The 20054-nt window shown below is 45.5% G+C and overlaps 1 pseudogene across 1 annotated transcript; it reads left to right on the plus strand.

Moving 5' to 3' along the window:
* Window positions 1-650: 650 nt before the first annotated feature.
* LOC147977437 (L-type lectin-domain containing receptor kinase SIT2-like) lies at window positions 651-17235 on the plus strand (annotated as a pseudogene). Its single transcript, XR_015601897.1, has 5 exons — window positions 651-1542; window positions 14997-15137; window positions 15554-15736; window positions 15830-16118; window positions 16212-17235. The product of XR_015601897.1 is annotated as an L-type lectin-domain containing receptor kinase SIT2-like (transcript).
* The last annotated feature ends 2819 nt before the right edge of the window (window positions 17236-20054 follow it).

Consider the following 20054-nt stretch of genomic DNA (forward strand, 5'->3'; position numbering starts at 1 on the left):
CCTGGGCCTTAGGAGTACTTGTGTTTACGGTTTCCATGCAAATTAAAAAAAAGGAAATAAAAGAAAAGGAAACAACACATGGAACCGCTTCAATCTGGAATACAAAGGCTGGTCGGAAAGCGAGCGCTCCGACGCGCAAGCGCTAATTAGCAACGCCTGTTGTTCCACACTTCTGCAAAGATTCTTGGTTATAGCACAGGAAAATATGCGAATCTTCTTCAGGAATTATGTGCATGCCTAAGAAATTTAATCCTAGAAAGTTTTCTTTTTGAAGTTCCTACAGTGCAAGGAATCTGCTGCATCGGCATGGCCGGCTTCTGATGCGCACCCGGAGAAGGCCCGTCGATGTGCTGCGCTCGTTCGAGGCTCCGCTGCCGTTGAAGATGCTGCCTGGTGGCAGGCTCTTCGGCCTAGCAAACTTCCTGAAGTCCAAGTCACCCCCTCTCTCTGACTGCCTTGCTCCGAAATTTCTGAAAAGGACACAGGGCGACTATTCGTGAACTGAAATATTGCCTTCTACCTCTAGCCTAGAAAAATAGGTGTAAATTTGTGGCTACAACACTCGCCTAGGAGACTGACTTCAAGATTCACATAGAAGACTGACTTCATCATTTTTTTTTTTTGCGGGTTAGAAGACTGACTTCATCGATGCCGTGCCCATCTCGTTCTACTCTAGCACCGAGAGATCCAATATGCACCACCTCTTCCTCCTCTTCCTCCTCCTCATTCCCTTGCTTCCCCATGAAACCAGCTACTCCGCGGCCGCAGCTTCTGACGGCGGCGACTTGTGCAGCCGCGGGTGCGGCCGTACCACCTTCCCCTACCCTTTTGGATTCTCAAGTGACTGCCCCATCCCCATGTTCTGCGACGCTCGCACCTCCACGCCGATCCTCTCATACGAAGCAGGAGACAGCGGCACATTCTACCACGTCTTGGCCTTCAACTCCACCAGCTCCACCGTCATCGTCATGCTCCCAACATCGTGCAGCCGCAGCGTCACCGACGCCAGGAGGGCGCTCTCCGGCGGAAACTACGGCGTATTGTCCAGCACCACGATGTTCCTCCGTGGCGGCTGCCGCGGCATCAACGCATCAGCGGCCGCCGGGTGCAGTTTGCCGGCGGCCGTCATGTCCAAGCTACTCCACACGGCGCAGTGCGCCGTTAACAACAACGGCACCTCGAACACTACCGTGGCGTGCGTTTCTTCTGCCACAGAGGACACCACTGCGGCGGCGACAGAATTGTTTCTGCAGTGGGACAAGGTGGAGAAGCAAGAGTGCGACACCGTGCTGACCTCCTCCGTATTCATTGACACAGCGGAGGGGACGGTGTCGCTGGAGTACGGGCTCGCAGAGCTGGGGTGGTGGGTCAACGGAACGTGCGCTGACCAGGACACAGAGCCTGGCGTGCGGTGCGCCGGGAACGCGACGTGCTCCGATGTAATTACACCGAGCGGGGCGGTGGGGCACCGGTGCGTGTGCGTGGAAGGGATGAACGGCGACGGGTTCTTGGCTGGAGATGGATGCTACGTCGATACAAGAGGTGTGTTAACTTTGATTTTTTTTTCTCCGAATAAACTTTGATTTTCTTTAGCTTGTTGCACCGAGTATTTTTCGCATCAAGTCGGTGAATTCTAGTCGATCTTGAGTCACCCCACTCCTATGTGAATCTCAATGCAAAGGCATTAGACAACTCCAAGCGTCGACTTAGACATAAGATATTCTCGAGCCACCAAATTTTAGCAAAATTATTCCTAGAAAAGAACTTATATAATAGCAAAATAATCTATCTAAAATCTAAAAAATACGTACGCACCATTTAGACGAGTCAAGCGGCCTGCTCCTGGCCGCACGATCTCGCTTCTATCGTCCCACACGTGGGTCAGCCGGTCAGGTGCAACCTTGTTGGGACGGTTTCCCGAGCCCATGCCGCTACGCAACAGCCTCTATCCTCTCCATCGTGCCGCTGCCCCTGCTCCTCCCGCCCTTCCCCATGGATGGAGACCGAGCCCCCACCCTCTTCCTATGGCGCCGCCCTAGCCCTCCCCATCATTCCCATAGCAGGCAACAAGATCGATGCTCTAACCCCCGCCGCCTTTCTGCCCTATTCATCAAGCTTCAGGTGCTCGATGGCGATGGAGGTCAGCGGGAGCGCCGACTAGTTAGAGTTCACCATGCTCCCCTCCGGCCCAATCCGCCCCTCCGGACAAGAACCAGGGTACCGCACAGGAAAGGGGGCAATGGGAACTTGTCACGAGAATCAGGCCGGATGAAGCAAATATTCTTAGTGAGATTTGGTTGGGTGGGGAAGAACCAGAGATTGAGAAGACCTGTATGCTCCGCCCGAGCAGAGACGAACGAGGATCTTGCCGTGGTAGATGGTTTGCTTGGGGGGTGGATGGATTGGATGGAAGAGATCCGAGCTTTGTCCCTCTCCCTGTTCTTGCGTGCTTCCCTTTCTTCAGGAAGAAGAGTATGCCAGGCACTAGTACAACTTGTCAATACGGTAATTCCTACCACTAGCAAGTTGGGTGCACCAACCTCATGGGATCCGTGCGTGTTCGAGCTCACTGGTGGGATGGGGACAACGGAAGTTGTACACGCATAGATGCGCCCTTCGCGTCGGGACTCATGAACCTATTTGCACATGTGCGTCCACGAAGTTTTCACATATCGTTCGTATAGTCGCACATAGACGACTACGGGGCACATAGACGACTACGGAATTGCACACTCTTATGCTGCACACGCGCGACTACAGAGATGCTCGTCGACATAATATTTCACAAATGACTGCGAGAGTTGCACCCTGACGGTGGTCTAGTCGCACACACAGACCACAGAGCTACATACTCTCGCCGACGTAGTAACTCACGCATTGCTGCGGAGTTGCATACTCTTGTTGTCATAGTCTCACACACGCTGCTACGGAGTTGCACACTTCCCTCGGCATAGTCACACACACGCGATCGCGTAGATGCACACACTCGTCGTTATAGTAGCTCACGCACAACCGGGAGAGCTGCACACGTGTGGCGGCATAGTCGCACACGCACGACCACGGACCTACAGGCTCGTCGTCGTAATAGCTCACGCACGGCCACAGCATTGCACACTCTTGTTTACATAGTCGTACCCGCGCGGCGGCAGAGTTGCGCACTCTCCACGACCCACAAAGTTGCACACTTTCATTGGCATAGCCGCACATGCACGGCCGTGGTTGCGACCATATTGACAAAAGTAGTCGCCACCAAGAGACCACCCGCCCGCCTCGGCCATGGCCAACTTGCCAGCGATGGCGCGAGGAAGGAAGAGTAGGTCGCATTTCGCTCCTTGCCAAGGCCGCTGTCTGCCTCGACCGCGGCCATCTCACCAGCACCTCGTATAGCATCACCCTAGGCTCTGTTCTGGTCATGCTTGACCAAGGCTGCTGTAATCTTCGGTTGTTTGAGCTCGGATCAACGATTGAGATAGGGAACCATCGTGAAGAATCAGAGATTGAAGCCGGCTCAGTTGGATACGATCATTGAAAAGTTTTACACACACTGATACTAAGTTGGCTAGATGACATGTCACGCTCGCATTGAATTTTCGGTACCTTAACTTTTGTTCGTGTATCTCTTTTTTGTATTTGAATGATATAAGCTTTTTAGCAACAAATTGATTTAGTTTACATCAAAGTTGTTCTCTTTAATAGGGGCAAACACATTTCATGGTTAAGCAGAAGAAGTTGCACAATCATGCTTCTAGAGTTGCACGTGGACTGTCAGGCAGTTGGCCGGGGTAGCTGCCGAAGTTGCACATCCTACTGGTAGGGGTAGTTGGAGCTGGAGTGTCCACATGTAGGGAAGAAAGCTGGACATCAATTGCGATAGCTGGGTCATGGCAACAGACGAAGTTGTATATCTCATACGGCAAGAGGTAGTTAAACATGGTGTAATATGCACACCCACAGAATAGAGGGAAGTTGCACATCGACTGCTAAGAAGTTGGACGGGGCAGCAAACGAAGTTGCACAACGGCTGGTAGGCAGTTGGCCGGGTAACATGCAAAGTTGCACACCGTTGGGTAGGCAGTTGGCCGAGGGCAGCAGATAAAGTTGCAAATCTCACTGGCAAGGGTAGTTGAGGTGGTTAAACACTCTCATCGGCATATAGCCGACGCATGATTGCGAGAGTTGCACACGCGCGACAACATAGTCGCACACACAGGAGCACGGAGCTGCACGCTCTCGTTGGCGTTGTCGCACACATGTGCCCACGAAGCTGCGCACTCTCGTCAGCATATATAGACGCACATGCATGACAGCAGAGTGGCACAATCGTCCGCATAGTCGCACACGCATGGCCACAGAGTTAGATAGTCTCGTCGGCATAGTTGCACACGCGCGACCGTGGAGTTGGACACTCTCGTCGGCATAGTCGCACACGCATAGCCACGAAGGTGCACACTCTCATCGGCATAGTAGCTCACGCATGACTGCGGGAGTTGCACACGCACGACCATGGAGCTGCACACTCTCGTCAGGGCAGTAGCCCACGCACGGATGCATAGTTGAACAGTCTTATTGGCATAGTCACACTCGCGCGACGGCGGAGTTGCACACTATCCTCCGCATAGTTGCACATGCACGGCTACAGAGTTGCACACCCTTGTCGGCATAGGTGTCCACTCTCCTTGGCGGCGGGTGTTGCACACTCTCGTTGGCATAGTACTTCACGCATGACTATGGAGTTGCACACGTGCGATGGTATAGCCGCACACCCAGGATGAAGAGCTACACACTCTCATTGGCGTAGTAGCTCACACATGGGCTCGAAGTTGCACACTCTCGTCGGCATAGTCGCACACGCGTGGCAACAGAGTTGTGCACTCGTTCGTATAGTCGCGCATGCTCGACCACAGAGTTGCACACTCTTGTCGGCATAGTCATACACGAGTGGCCATGGAAGTGCACACTCTCGTCGGCGTAATAGCTTAAGCACAACTGCAGGAGTTGCATACGCATGGTGACATAGTCGTGCGCACACGGCCAGGGAGCTGATACACACTCTCGTCGACATAGTAGCTAACGCACGGCCGTGGAGTTGCACACTCTCGTCGGCATAGTCGCAGACGCAAGGCAGTGGAGTTGCACACTCCTTTTTGCATAGTCACACATGCACAACCGCAGAGTTGTACACTCTCGCCCGCATAATCAGACATGTAGGGCCACAGAGCTGCACACTCTCGTCAGTATAGTCGCACACACATACTGCGGAGGTGCACACTCTTGTCGGTATAGTAGCTCACACATGACTACAGGAGTTGCACACGCGCGGGGGCATAGTCGCACACACGTGACCATAGAGCTGCACACGCTCGTCGGGGGTAGTAGTCTACACAGGACCGCTGAGTTGCACACTCTTATCGGATAGTTTCTCAAGCACGGTTTCGGATTTGCCTACTTCCATCAGCATAGTAGCTCACGCACGGCTACGAGAGTTGCACACTCTCCTCGGCATAGTCGCACAAGTACAGTTGTGGAGTTGTACACTCTCCTCAACCTAGTTGCTCATGCATGGGCTATGTGAGTTGCACACGCGCGACGGAGTAGTTGCTCACATGTGAGTGTGGAGTTGCACACCCTGGTCGGCATAGTTTCTTATGCACAGAGTGGGATCACACACTCTTGTCGGCTAGTAGTTCACTCAAGGCTGCTGGAGTTGCACATGCGTGGCGGCATATTCGCATAATCGTGGTTGCGGGAGTTGCCACGCGCGTGTCATTGTCGCACATGCACAATAGAGGATTTGCACGCTCTCGTTGGCATAGTTGGCCGGGAACCTCTGCCCCTACCATACTCCAGCTTTGTAGTTTCCACTGCCTGTCCAGGGTTGAGCCCTGGGATTTGATGGCGGACTTCAAAAGTAACCTACATACGCTTTACGCCCAATCATTCCGGATAACGCTTACATCCTCCAAGCAACCGTAAATGAAGAAAGTGCAATTGAAACAATCAAAAAAGGAAAAATAATTAGACTCCCTTGTCAATTGTTTGGATTGGAATTAGGCATGGATCAATAAGAACTGATGATCAGAATCCGACAAAGTAGAATGGAAGAACTAAGGAAGGAAGTCAGGTAGCTTAGAGCAAGACAAAGGCAGAATGGAAGAACAACCCGTTCCTTTCCATTACTACTACTTGGAATTGGAAGTCTAGGAGCAGGACTAACCTTTTTCTTTCATTTAAATAAAGTAGAGATGTAGCTTTCTCCATCTCAAGAAATTATTCCACCTCCATTCATTGGAGAACAAAGCGTTATCGGATTAGATCCTTGCTTTAAACTCAACAAATCAAGTTTCAAAACTAGATGTTGAGGAGGCAAAGGGAAGAGCGGGGTTGTCGAATTGTTTCTCAGAGCCGGAGTGCAAGAGTGAGCAGCAGTCCGGTCAGCCCTTGCTTTCTCAACTTGAGAAGGAAACTTCCAACCAAATAGGAGGAAGGGCACTCTCAAAAAAAGGAATGTAACATAGTTGAGAGCACACTCGGGTTGCTTAGAAAGCGTAGAGTTAGGAGACACCAGTGCCAAAGTTTCTTCTCAAGCATCAACACATCACACGAATTGGAATGAAAAGCCACGAAAGAAACATCAAAGACTAGAGAAGTAGGCGAGTCAAGGCAAGGAATTAAACAACCTCACCTGGATCACTCGCCGCTATGCCCCTTTGACGGTGTCCTTGACTAGGGGGTGCTGCCTGATGCGGCTTGAACTACGTCGGTATTTCCCCAAAGAGTAAGGGATGATGCAACACATCTACGGTAGGTATTTTCCTCAGTGATGAGACCAAGGTTATTTAACTAGTAGGAGAACGACGCAACACTACGTGAACGGTACCTGCACACAAAGAACAAATACTTGCAACCCGATGTAAAAGAGGGGTTGTGAATCCCTCCCGGGTAAAAGGATAGATAAAATTGTAGTAGATTTGATAAATAGATCACGCGGGAATGCGAGATAAAATAAATAACAAAAAAATACAGCAAGGTATTTTTGGGTTTTTGGATTAACAGATCTCAAAATAAAAACAAACAAAAATAGATCTCGAAGGCAAATATGATAAAGAAGAGACCCGAGGGCCGTAGATTTCACTAGTGGCTTCTCTCGAGAAAAATAGCATACGGTGGGTAAACAAATTACTGTTGGGCAATTGATAGAACTTCAAATAATTATGACGATATCCAGGCAATGATCATTATATAGGCATCATGTCCAAGATTAGTAGACCAACTCCTGCCTGCATCTACTACTATTACTCCACACATCGACCGCTATCCAATATGCATCTAGTGTATTAAGTTCATGGAGAAACGGAGTAATGCAATAAGAACGATGACATGATGTAGACAAGATCTATTCATGTAGGAATAGACCCCATCTTGTTATCCTTAATAGGAACGATACATACATGTCATTTCCCCTTCTGTCACTAGAATTGAGCACTGTAAGATCGAACCCATCACAAAGCACCTCTTCCCATGGCAAGAAAAATCGATCTAGTCGGCCTAACTAAACCAAAGATTCAAAGAAGAAATACGAGGCTATAAGAAATCATGCATATAAGAGATCAAAGAACTCAAATAACTTTCATGGATAAAAACATAGATCTAATCATAAACTCAAAGTTCATCGGATCCCAGCAAACACACCGCAAAAAAGAGTTACATCAAATAGATCTCCAAGAGAACATTGTATTGAGAATGAAAAGAGAGAGAGATGAAGCCATCTAACTACTAACTACGAACCCGTAGGTCTACAATGAACTACTCACGCATCATCAGAGAGGCACCAATGAGGATGATGAACCCCTCTGTGGTTTCTGGAACTTGCGGCGGTTGGAATTGTGTTTCATCGACTCCCCTAGGGCTTCTGGAATATTGGGGTATTTAAAGAGCAAAGATGCAGTGTGGGAGGCCACCGACGTGGCGACAACCCACCAGGGCGCGCCTAGGTGGGTCCAGAAAAAATCACCAAAAAGTTTCGCTGCGTTTGGGCTCCGTTTGGTATTTATTTTCGGCGAAGTAAAAAACAAGTAAAAAACAAAAATTGGCACTGGGCACTATGTCAATAGGTTAGTCGAAAAAATGATATAAAGTTGCTATAAAATGATTGTAAAACATCCAAGAATGTTAATATAACAGCATGGAACATTCAAAAAATTATAGATACGTTGGAGACGTACCAGCATCCCCAAGCTTAATTTCTACTCGTCCTCGAGTAGGTAAATGATAAAAATAGAATTTTTGATGTGAATGTTGCCTAACATGTTCATCACATATTCTTTTCTTTGTAGCATGGACATTTGGACTTTTATATGAGTCAAAGCAATAGTCTAGTTTTGACATGAAGATTTCAAAACTCAAGCATGTCATTAAGCAACCATGTCTTTCAAAATATCAACACTAAAGCAAGTTATCCCTAGCCCATTATGCTCAATCATTGATCCATTCATGAAACACACTTGCATATTAGCTACACCCAATGCTCAAGTACGATCATAGTGCCCCTTAGTTGGTGTTTTATAAGAGAAGATGGAGACTCAAGTAAAAATAAAAATTGCATAAATTAAATAGAAAGGCCCTTCGTAGAGGGAAGTAGGGATTTGTGAGGTGCCTAAGCTCAAAGCGAAAAAGATAGAGATAAAAATATTTTGGGTGGCATGCTTTTCCTGTCAATGAAAACGATCGAGCAGTTCCCACTACTTTCCATGCTAAATATATCATAGGCAGTTCCCAAACAGAAATAAAGTTTATTCCTTTTTCACCATACTTTCACATTCCACGGCTAACCGAATCCACGGGTGCCGCCCATACCAACACTTTCCAAGGAATTTATTATTTGACAACGTAAATTAAATCCATTTTCATTTCAGGATAGGGTATCCCTAATACCTTTGCCGTACTCTCGTGCAATGACAAGTGAATAAACACTCATCTTGAGAATAATACATCTAGCATGGAAAATATCAGCCACCCCCTACCGTTTCATGAGCGGTACGAGCACACAAAAATGAATTTATTTTGAAAACTAGAGATGTCACATACAAATTTGCTCAGAACGGCAAAAGAATACCACATATAGGTAGGTATAGTGAACTCATATGGCAAAACTGGTTTACGGATTTTGGATGCACAAGTAGTAATCATACTTAGTGCAAGTGAAGGCTAGCAAAAGATTGAGAAGCATCCAACCAAGAAGCGAAAAATCTCATAAGCGAGAGCATAACTAACACCGAATAATGCACCATCAGTAGGATATAATTTCATTGCATAACTATTGACTTTCGTGCTTGCATAGAGAATCACAAACCTTAACATCAATATTCTTACTAAACCATAATTACTCATCAACATGACTCACATATTATATCATCATATCGCAAAACTATTGAAATAATCAAGTTTGTTTTGTCCAATGATCTTCATGAAAGTTTTTATTATATCCCTCTTGAATATCTATCGCTTTGGGACTAATTTCATAAGTTGCTTTCGATAGCTCAAACAAATCTAAGTGAAGAACATGAGCATAAAAATTTTCTTCTCTCAAAATAATTTAAGTGAAGCATGAGAGATTTTCTCAAAAAAAAGTAACTCTCAAATAAATCTAAGTGAAGCATGAGAGCATTTCTTCAAAAATACTAAAGCACACCGTGCTCAAAAAGATATAAGTGAAGCACTAGAGCAATTCCATAGCTCAAAAAGATTTAAGTGAAGCATAGAGAGCAATTCTAACAAATCATAGCATAATTTTGGCTCTCTCAAATAGGTGTGTCCAGCAAGGATAGATGACACAAAATAAAAAGCAAAACAAGCAAAGACTGATATCATACAAGACGATCCAAGCAAAACTCATGATATGTGACGAATAAAAATATAGTTCCAAGTAAAATACCGATAGTCGTTAGAAGAAAGATGGGATGCCACTCGGGCATCCCCAAGCTTAGTTGCTTTATTCTCTTTTAGATAATAGCTTGGGATGCCATGGACATCCCCAAGCTTAGGCTCTTCTTACTCCTTATTCCTTCATCCATCGTGATCTCACCCAAAACATGAAAACTTCAATCACACAAAACTCAACAAAACCTTCGTGAGATCCATTAGTATAACAATGCAAATCACTACTCTAAGTATGGTTGCAAACCCATTCATATTTTATTTTTGCATTATACTGTAGTCCAACTTTACCATAGCTTATACCCTCCAATAGAAACCATAGATTCATTAAAATAAGCAAACAACGCAAAGAAAATAGAATCTGTCAAAAATAGAACAGTCTGTAATAATCTGAAAACTTCGTATACTTCTGTAACTCCAAAAATTCTGAAAAATTAGGACGATGCAGGCAATTTGTGTATCAATCTTGTGTAAAACATTTAGAAGCTTTCGTCAATTGTGTGATTTTTGGAAATTGTTTTACTGGACGCAAAAGTTTCTGTTTTCCAACAAGAACAAATCAACTATCACCCAACAAGATCCCAAAGGCTTTACTTGGCACAAACACTAAAGAAAACATAAAAAACAATCATAACAGTAGCATAATTCTGCAAACACTCAAGATTAGAAAGAAAAAAGCAAAAATAAATTTTATTCATTGGGTTGCCTCCCAACAAGCGCTATCATTTTATGCCCTTAGCTAGGCATTGATAATTTTAACGATGCTCGCATGAAAGACAAGAACTGAAGCACAAAGAAAGCATCATATAGCATGTGACAAACACATTTAAGTCTAACATACTTCCTATGCATATGAATTTTATAAGAAAAAAATTATCAAAGCAAGCAAAAACTAGCATATGCAAGGAAGAAGAAAGAAACAATATCAATCTCAACATAACGAGAGGTAATTTAGTGACATGAAAATTCTACAACCATATTTTTCTCTCTCATAATAATTACATGTAGGATCATAATCAAATTCAACAATATATTTATCATATAAATTTTTTTCTTCATGATCCACATGCATGCAAAGTTGCCACTCTTTTGATATAGTGGGATTATTATCAAATAAAGTCATGACCTCAACGAACCCACTTTTATAAAAAAAATCATAAGATTGAACACTCTCCAAATTTGTGAGATTATTTTTATCTAAAGTTGACGCTCTTCCGATCCCACTTTCAATATTGTCGCAAACATATTCATCATGAGGCTTAAATAAATTTTCAGGATCATAGGAATCATCACCCCAATCATGATCATTGCAACAAGTAGTGGACATACGAAAATTAGCATCCTCAAGCTTGGGGTTTTGCATAGTATTAACACAATTGACATTAATAGAATTTATAATAACATCATTGCAATCATGCTTTTCATTCAAGGAGATATCGTGAATCACTTCATAAATTTCTTATTTTAACACTTCATCAAAAAATTAGATTCAATCATCTCGAGCAAAAATTCATAAAGATAATCTAGTGAACTCAATTCACTAGCAATTGGTTCATCATAATTGGATTTTTAAAAAATATTAGCAAGTGGATGAGGATCCATATCAATAGATTTTTAGCAAGCGAAGATGCAAGCAAATAGAAGCACATGGCAACACAAGCATACATAAGATCCAACGAGAAAAAAGCAAATGAAAATAGGGCAAATAAAAAGGCAAATATTTTTGTGCTTTCGCAAAAAACGTTTTAGAAGTGGGGAGATGAAAATGAGAGGCAAATGGCAAATAATGTACATTGCAAGGAGATGAGATTTTTTATTAGGAACCTGATAGATGTTGATGATGTCTCCCCGGCAACGGCGCCAGAAATTTCTTTTGATGCGGCTTGAACTACGTCGGTATTTCCCCAAAGAGGAAGGGATGATGCAGCACAACTATGGTAGGTATTTCCCTCAGCGATGAGACCAAGGTTGTCGAATCAGTAGGAGAACCACACAACACTATGTGAATAGTACCTGCACACAAAGAATAAATACTTGCAACCCGACGTAAAAGAGGGGTTGTCAATCCCTTCCGGGTAAAAAGATAAATGAAATTGTAGTAGATTGGATAAATAGATCTTGCGGGAACGCGAGATAAAAAAAATTGCAGCAAGGTATTTATGGTTTTTGGATTAATAGATCTGAAAATAAAAGCAAATAAAAATATATCTCAAAGGCAAATATTATAAAGAAGAGACCCAGGGCCCGTAGATTTCACTAGTGGCTTCTCTCGAGAAAAATAGCATACGGCGGGTAAACAAAGTACTGTTGGGCAATTGATAGAACTTCAAATAATTATGACGATATCCAGGCAATGATCATTATATAGGCATCACGTCCAATATTAGTAGACCGACTCCTGCCTGCATCTACTACTATTACTCCACACATCGACCGCTATCCAGCTTGCATCTAGTGTATTAAGTTCATGGAGAAGCGAAGTAATGCAATAAGAACGATGACATGATGTAGACAAGATCTATTCATGTAGGAATAGACCCCATCTTTTTATCCTCAATAGCAACGGTACATACGTGTCATTTCCCCTTCTGTCACCTGGATCGAGCATCGTAAGATCGAACCCATCACAAAACACCTCTTCCCATGGCAAGAAAAATCGATCTAGTCGGCCTAACTAAACCAAAGATTCGAAGAAGAAATACGAGGCTGAAAGAAATTATGCATATAAGAGATCAAAGAACTCAAATAACTTTCATGTATAAAAACATATATCTGATCATAAACTCAAAGTTCATTAGATCCCAACAAACACACCGCAAAAGAGTTACATCAAATAGATCTCCAAGAGACCATTGTATTAAGAATCAAAAGAGAGAGAGGAAGCCATCTAGCTACTAACTACGAACCCGTAGGTCTACAATGAACTACTCACGCATCATCGGAGAGGCACGAATGAGGATGATGAACCCCTCCGTGATGGTGTCTAGATTGGATCTGTGCTTTCTAAAACTTGCAATGGATGGAATTGTGTTTCGTCGACTCCCCTAGGATTTCTGAAATATTGGGGTATTTATAGAGCAAAGAGGCGGCACGGGAGGCCACCGAGGTGGGCACAACCCACCAGGGCGTGCCTGGGCCCCTAGGCGCACCCAGGTGGGTTGTGCTCCCCTCGGAGCCCCCCTCTAGTACTTCCTTGGCCATCGTGTGTCTTCTAGTCCAGAAAAAATCACCAATTTTTTTGCTGCATTTGGACTCCGTTTGGTATTGATTTTTCGCGAAGTAAAAAACAAGCAAAAAACAACAACTGGCACTGGGCACTATGTCAATAGGTTAGTCCCAAATAATGATATAAAGTTGCTATAAAATGATTGTAAAATATCCAAGAATGATAATATAACAGCATGGAACAATAAAAAATTATAGATGCGTTGGAGACGTATCACTACCATGTCAGCCTGCCAAGTCATGGACCGGGCCGAGGACCCTAGGCAACCAAAGAATGGGCCATGTTTTCCATGGTCCCTGACGTACTTAAGATGGAATCCTCCAAATACTTGGCTCACATTCCAAGACATGTTCAAATTAACCACAAGCTTATCCCCAGATATAACCGACCTACATGTAACCCTAGGTAACCCCAGTCCCTATATAAGCCGAGGGATATCTCGAGATAGATCATCCTCTACTTTCTACCCCTTCACAATCAATATAACATAAATGTTGTGCCTTTTGTTCCTCCAGTTACCATCCATCCGATATCACCAGCTCGGGACCACCTAACCGTGTTCTGCCGGATTGACCTCCGACACCATTGCCATGCACACAACCAAGGGCCCGCAACACCACTGCCACAAGGTTCGCCAGAGAGCCGCCCGCGCAGTCCACCTTGTAGGGCCGCCGCCCCAGCATCCAAGATCTTGCACACCAACTCCACTTCCCGACGACAAGACCACCACCCGCCAGTGAAGGGGATAAGAAGGCATCTCCTTCCCCATCCTCGAGAACCCCGACCTTGTAGCCATGCATATCCGGATCGGGAGATGCAACCATGTCGCTGATGCTCGGGAACACGAGATATAGCATTGGTACCCACAACCCACTAAACTCGTCCAGGGCACGGGACATTGTGGCCTCTCTGGCTACGACTCCCATGACCCAGAGGCGACGACATACCCAGATCTAGGCACTGATGCGCCTGACTTGGAGATGGCGTTACTAACGTTGGCCGTCGGACCGCGACCAGGAGCCAGGGAGAATCACACTAGGCGGCCACCCCTCAGCGGCTGGAGGAGGATGAGCTTCAATGGTGGCGGTTGGCATAGAGCTTGGGGAGGTCAAGAATCCGATGAGAGGAGCCAATCCAAGGTGCGGGAGGGCGTGAGAGGTCCTGCCGCCTCTGTCCGCCGCACGAGGCCTTGCCCTAGCGACACCAACTGGTGATGGTGAGAAGGAAAGGGCGAAGAGAGGTTTGGAGGCGGCGGTAGAGGATACTACAAAATGTCAAAGTAGTAAAAAGAAAGTAGGATGACACACCGTTTGGATTACCTCTGGAGATGGTAAGAGTATCTACAGCCGGACATGGCAAATATGACCCCTTAAATGTCCACGGACGCGCCCAGTCAGTGACCGGATATGTCCGTTTTGACCCCCTATTTATCCGTCCGCACAGCCACACTGCTCATTTTCCTCCTCATATGTCCGGTCACTTGCACGTGACTAGTGGAGATGAAGAGAGAGCAATAAAAGAATGAATAAAGAAAGAGAAAAGGTGGTTTGGAGTGGGGTCGCGTCCTACGTGACAGACTGCCCGGGTGTGCCCGGCCGCGTCCGCGAGCTCTCATATCCTCCTCATATTTGAGATGAATATGAGGGTTCACGGACAGCCCGGGTGTATAGGGATGATATGTGGTGTCCGGTTGGGTCACGTTTTTTCTTCTCTCTCCTGTCCGGTCACTGACTGGATGTGTCCACGAGCGTATGAGAGATGGTTTGAGGTGATTTCGCAAAAAAATAAAATGATTTAAGGCGTCTGGCTGTAGATGCTCTAACAGAAGCATTTCTAGGTCACATGTTGTCGTGGAGGGGAGGACCCAAGTGTTGCGGGTTGCGGTCTTGCGGAGCAAACGACGGACGGGAGTCAGGAATACGATGGGATTGGGTTTTTGTTACCGTGATAGTTGAAAATCAATCAACTCCTTCCAAAGGTCCTTCCACACTATTCTCCTTTTCTGTCCACAAATTTATTTTCTGCTGGCTAGTCTTATATTAATTTACCATATGCATATATAGAGAAAGTTGTGATCGAGCTCCCATGCATGTCTCTAATCTAGTAGTCCATTTCCTTGCATTGAGATTTGTGCATAGAAATTTCTCTATTTGTTTTTCCCGAAGAGCACAACATATCTTTATCGGAATTCAGAAAAAAAGGAGCACTACATATAAAGTTGAAAATTTGAAAGTCAACAACACGTTAGTACGACAGTGCGTAGAATATTTATCAGATCTTTTTGTGCACTGTAAATAACTAAATTGATATGGTTTATGATACAGCTCATAAGAAACTCTATAACGTTTTCGCATGTATGTCTTTCATATCATCTGCTCCATATTTTCCATGCAGAAGATGCGTCTCCCTCGAACTCGAAGCACCAACTACTAGTAGTGGTGCTCACGTCTGTTGGTTGCGTCATATTCCTACCATCTCTCACCATAGCGATTTGTATCCTCTTCCGCCGCAGCCGAAGGCGCAACACCATCAAGAAAACAAAACGACCACTGAAAGCGGTCACAACACTCTTTCGCGGTGAGCTTGTCGACGATGAGCTTGACCAAGGAGTTGCTGGGCCCCGGCGATTTTCTTACAATGAACTCGCTATTGCGACCGATAATTTCTCAGATGACAGAGCGCTCGGGAGAGGAGGCTTTGGGTCTGTGTACCGAGGGTTTGTGAGCGACATGAACCACGAAGTGGCTATCAAGAGGGTGTCTGAGACCTCTCGACAGGGCTGGAAGGAGTTCGTCACCGAGGTACGGATCATTAGTCGGCTCAAGCACCGGAAACTTGTGCAGCTCATTGGTTGGTGCCATGGCGGTGACCAGCTCCTCCTGGTCTATGACTTGATGCACAATGGCAGCCTCGACACTCATTTGTACGGGTCCGACTTCGTGCTGACATGGGCAATTAGGTATGTTGCCTAGTCAATTAACCATTTGAACAAATCTTTCAACAATTACTGTATGCCATTGCTCACTTCCGTGATACTTTTGACATTTTCCAGGTATGAGATAGTGCTCGGAGTAGGTTCCGCACTTCTGTACTTGCATCAAGACATCGAGCAGCGGTGGTGCACAGGGACATCAAGCCAAGTAACATCATGCTAGACACATCCTTCACCGCCAAGCTAGGTGATTTCGGGCTCGCGAGGCTCATCAACGACGGTCGAAGATCGCACACGACCGGAATAGCCGGCACGATGGGGTACATAGACCCGGAGAGTGTGCTGGCGGGCAGGACGAGTGTCGAACCAGACGTGTATAGCTTTGGGGTTGTCCTCCTCGAGGTCGCCTCAGGGCAGCGGCCAGCTAAGGTCCAGGAGGACGGCGATGTCGTCCACCTGGTTCAATGGGTGTGGGACTTGTATGGTAGAGGATCAATCCTTGATGCTGCCGACGAACGGCTTAGGAGGGAGTTTAATAGCGGGGAGATTGAGCGTGTGATGGTCGTGGGGCTCTGGTGTGGGCATCCTGACCGTGGCATGCGGCCATCCATTAGACAAGCGATGAACATGCTGCGGTTCGATGCGCCGTTGCCGACCCTGCCGGCTAGGATGCCGGTGGCGACCTATGGGCCACCGACTAATACTCTGATTTCTGGAACGTTGGTCATGAGCAGCGTCAGTGGCCGGTGACGGCAATCCTACGGGAACACATGGACACCGATCTCTAATTAAATTCTCCAATTAATATGGAATCTAAGTTTGCAGGGAGCAAGGAGTTATTGAGAAGGTGATGCAGTGGTGGTCATGATGCCTGGACAAGTAGTTGATTATTCTGTTTTTCGGTCTCATCTTGTGTAACCACTGCATGGGTCTACGTTATTCTGTTTAGGAACTCTTGAATTATGGTGTTAGAAGGTTTTTGTCCCATGGCGGGTGTTTCGACAGCGAGCACTCGCTTAATTCCTTCTATTGCCAACTCGCCTCCCCTTTTTCGTTTCATTTGTTTTGCTCTTTTTGTTCGCTGATGTTAGAAAACAATGTTCTTCCCATTGAGCAATTAATGGAAAGGGTTTGTTAGCACTAATCCTGATATTTTTTATCTGTATTGTAGTTTGTTTTCGTTACGCATGTAACTTAGATGTTCTAGTGAGTAGCTATTCCGGCGAAGCTTCGGCGGAGGCGTGCAGAAAAGACGAGATGCTAAGCTGTGTGCGATACGGAGAGTATGGCAAGATGCCAACGATGGCGTGAAGCTATGGTGCTACGCGAGGCGGCAAGGTGTGTGATGCGGCAAGTCCGTGGACGGCTGAAGCAAGAACGGATGGGCTGGATGGATAAGTTGGAGCCAAAAGATTTTGGTGAGTTAAGTGCATGCATGAGTTTGCTACTATCTCCGTTTTGGTTTATTAGTCCTCTTTATATTCTGTTTCATATTTTGACCTTAAATTTAATTAATAAAATATTAATGCATGTTATAAAAATAATATAATTGGAAACAATGTTCGAATACGAATCCAAAGATATAATCTTTGATGACATGCATTTGTATTTTATTAGTTAAATCTCTAGACACAAAAATACAAACATGACTTATAAAGCAGGACGAAGGTAGTAGTACTTAATTGTGTACGTGTGTGTTACACGGGGTCCAGGTCATGTGGCCGGCCGTTACGGAGATGCTGAACACGCGATGGACATGGGCGTGCATGTAAATGTGGGGAGTTAGTTAGGACATGTACAATGATTGATAAGATAGTTTTATCTTAAGTTTTAAATGTAATTTAAAGATGACAAAAAAATCCACAATGGGTCATCTCTTAGCCTTATCTTCAATAACTAGTCATTTCTAAAAATATGGTGAGACATATTGTGCTAAGAGATCATCTCTTGTCTTCTCTTAGATAATAGAAGACAACCCTTTTCTTATGAGTTCTCTCTGCTTCACCTCATCATTTATCCTACGTGGGCATGTCCAATGATTGATAAGATAGTCTTATCTTAAGTCTTGCATGTAATCTAGAGATGACAAAAAAAAGAGTCTACAATGGGTCATATCTTAGTCTTATCTTCAATAACTAGCAATTCTTAAAAATATGATGAGACATATTGTGCTAAGAGATCATCTCTTATCTTCTCTTAAATAAGAGAAGACAAGACTTTTCTTATGAGTTCTTTCTTCTCTAGCTTATAATTTATCCTACGTGGCACTCCTAAGATAGCACCATTATACATGCCCTTAGCTAGTGGAGCACTTCATGGAGTTATGCATACATGACTTAGTGGGCTAGAGCGTGTGTGTGGCCATGGGGCTATTTAAGTTGTATTCACGGTGTGCTTTTGTGCCAAGAGACAAGTAGAGAATAGAGAGAAGGAAAAGGAAAACATTTCGACCCGGCGCGCCGGCCAAGCGTTCGGCTGGATCGGGAGTGACCTGACGGCCCAGCAGCGCTCGCTCCCCCATCTGAGATTCGCATCTTCCTTGTCCCCTTCGCAAATCCCGCTCATGGCGACAAAGGCAACCCTCCCGAGAACAAATCGACGAACCTGTGAATCCATCTCCGATCTCGTGCACTCCACCGGCAGTCAGCTGCACAAGGTTGGGATTCGCCCCTTGCTATCACCACCTCCCTTGCTCCCGTTGCATTTCTTCCTTTTCTTTTTGCTGCAAGCTGGGGGCCGGGACGATGACCAGCGCCGCTACGACCGGCGATCCCAAAATGAGTTGCTGTCACCGGAAGACTCGAGTTTTACTGCAACCGACCCATGAGTTTGCTAGAGCTGCGGTGGTAGAATTTTTGAACCGGCAATTCAAATCGCTATGAGGCGAGGTTTTTGGCTGCAACAGCTATGGAGTTTTGCTGGAACCGTTATGGAGAACTGCAGGAAGCGGCATGGATTTTTGCTGGAAGTGACTACGTTCCGAGTTGCAACCGTTGTAGTTTGGTGTTGACGCTTAAAAGTGGCACGATTATAAAGAGTAGCTTGTAGCTGTGTCAAGATTAATTCAAACTTACTATTGAAAGTCTCCATGAGATGGCTCTCTTTGAGAAGATCAAGATAAATATGAAGATGGTCTAAAGCGGAGCTCAGACGCAAAAATTATGACAAAGTTCAGAGATGTTCATGTCGACACCAGATTAAAGAATGGCTAGAAACCCCATTAAGATTGCTTTAAATTGAGAAAGTTTAAACACGATAGTTGTGCGTCTCGTCGAAACGATCAATTTTGATATAAAGATTGTCCAAATCTGAGGTCGTATGGAAAAGTTAGAGCCCGCACAGCGCGACCCTTCAGTGAGGAAAATATGACGCCCGGAACCAGACACATACGAGGGTATGTCTGATGTGCTGCGTGAATAATTAGCTGTTTTGCGCGAGGGATTTGACCCTCGAGATGACCTTTGATGAAAAAAAATTCAACATGAAAGTTGTTCGTCTCGTCAAAACGGTCAAGATTGCTTTGGGGCTCGTTTCCATCCGAGGTCGTTTACCACCTCAAAGAAGACCCACAGTATGCAGCCAGTTTTAGACCGAACAGTTTTGGAAAATTCAGACAAAACTAATCCGAATTTGACTAGGGTTTTGGACGTGAATCTAAGCCTTTTCCTTGCACGGGAAGTCCATCCCCCTCTTATATACCTAAGGGGTGACGGCAGATTGAACAACACGCAATCGATCAAATCATCTACCACTTTTTACCTTTACCTTTATCTCTCTCCCTTGTTCTTCTTCTTTTTCGTTCTTCGTTTGTTTTTCTTGTTGCAGCGCGGCGAACCTCGAGGCCCTAGGGGCGGCCAGGCCGACCTAGGGCAGCCCATAGCCGCTGTGCGCCCTGACGGGGTCCCTCCCGGGCGTGTGGGATTTCGGGTCTACAAAAGCGCCCGCCGGATTGTCTTGCGTACC

This window comes from Triticum urartu, chromosome 4A (genome assembly GCF_056163025.1).
Source record: "Triticum urartu cultivar PI428250 chromosome 4A, HENAU_Tu73, whole genome shotgun sequence".
Taxonomy (NCBI): Eukaryota; Viridiplantae; Streptophyta; class Magnoliopsida; order Poales; family Poaceae; genus Triticum; species Triticum urartu.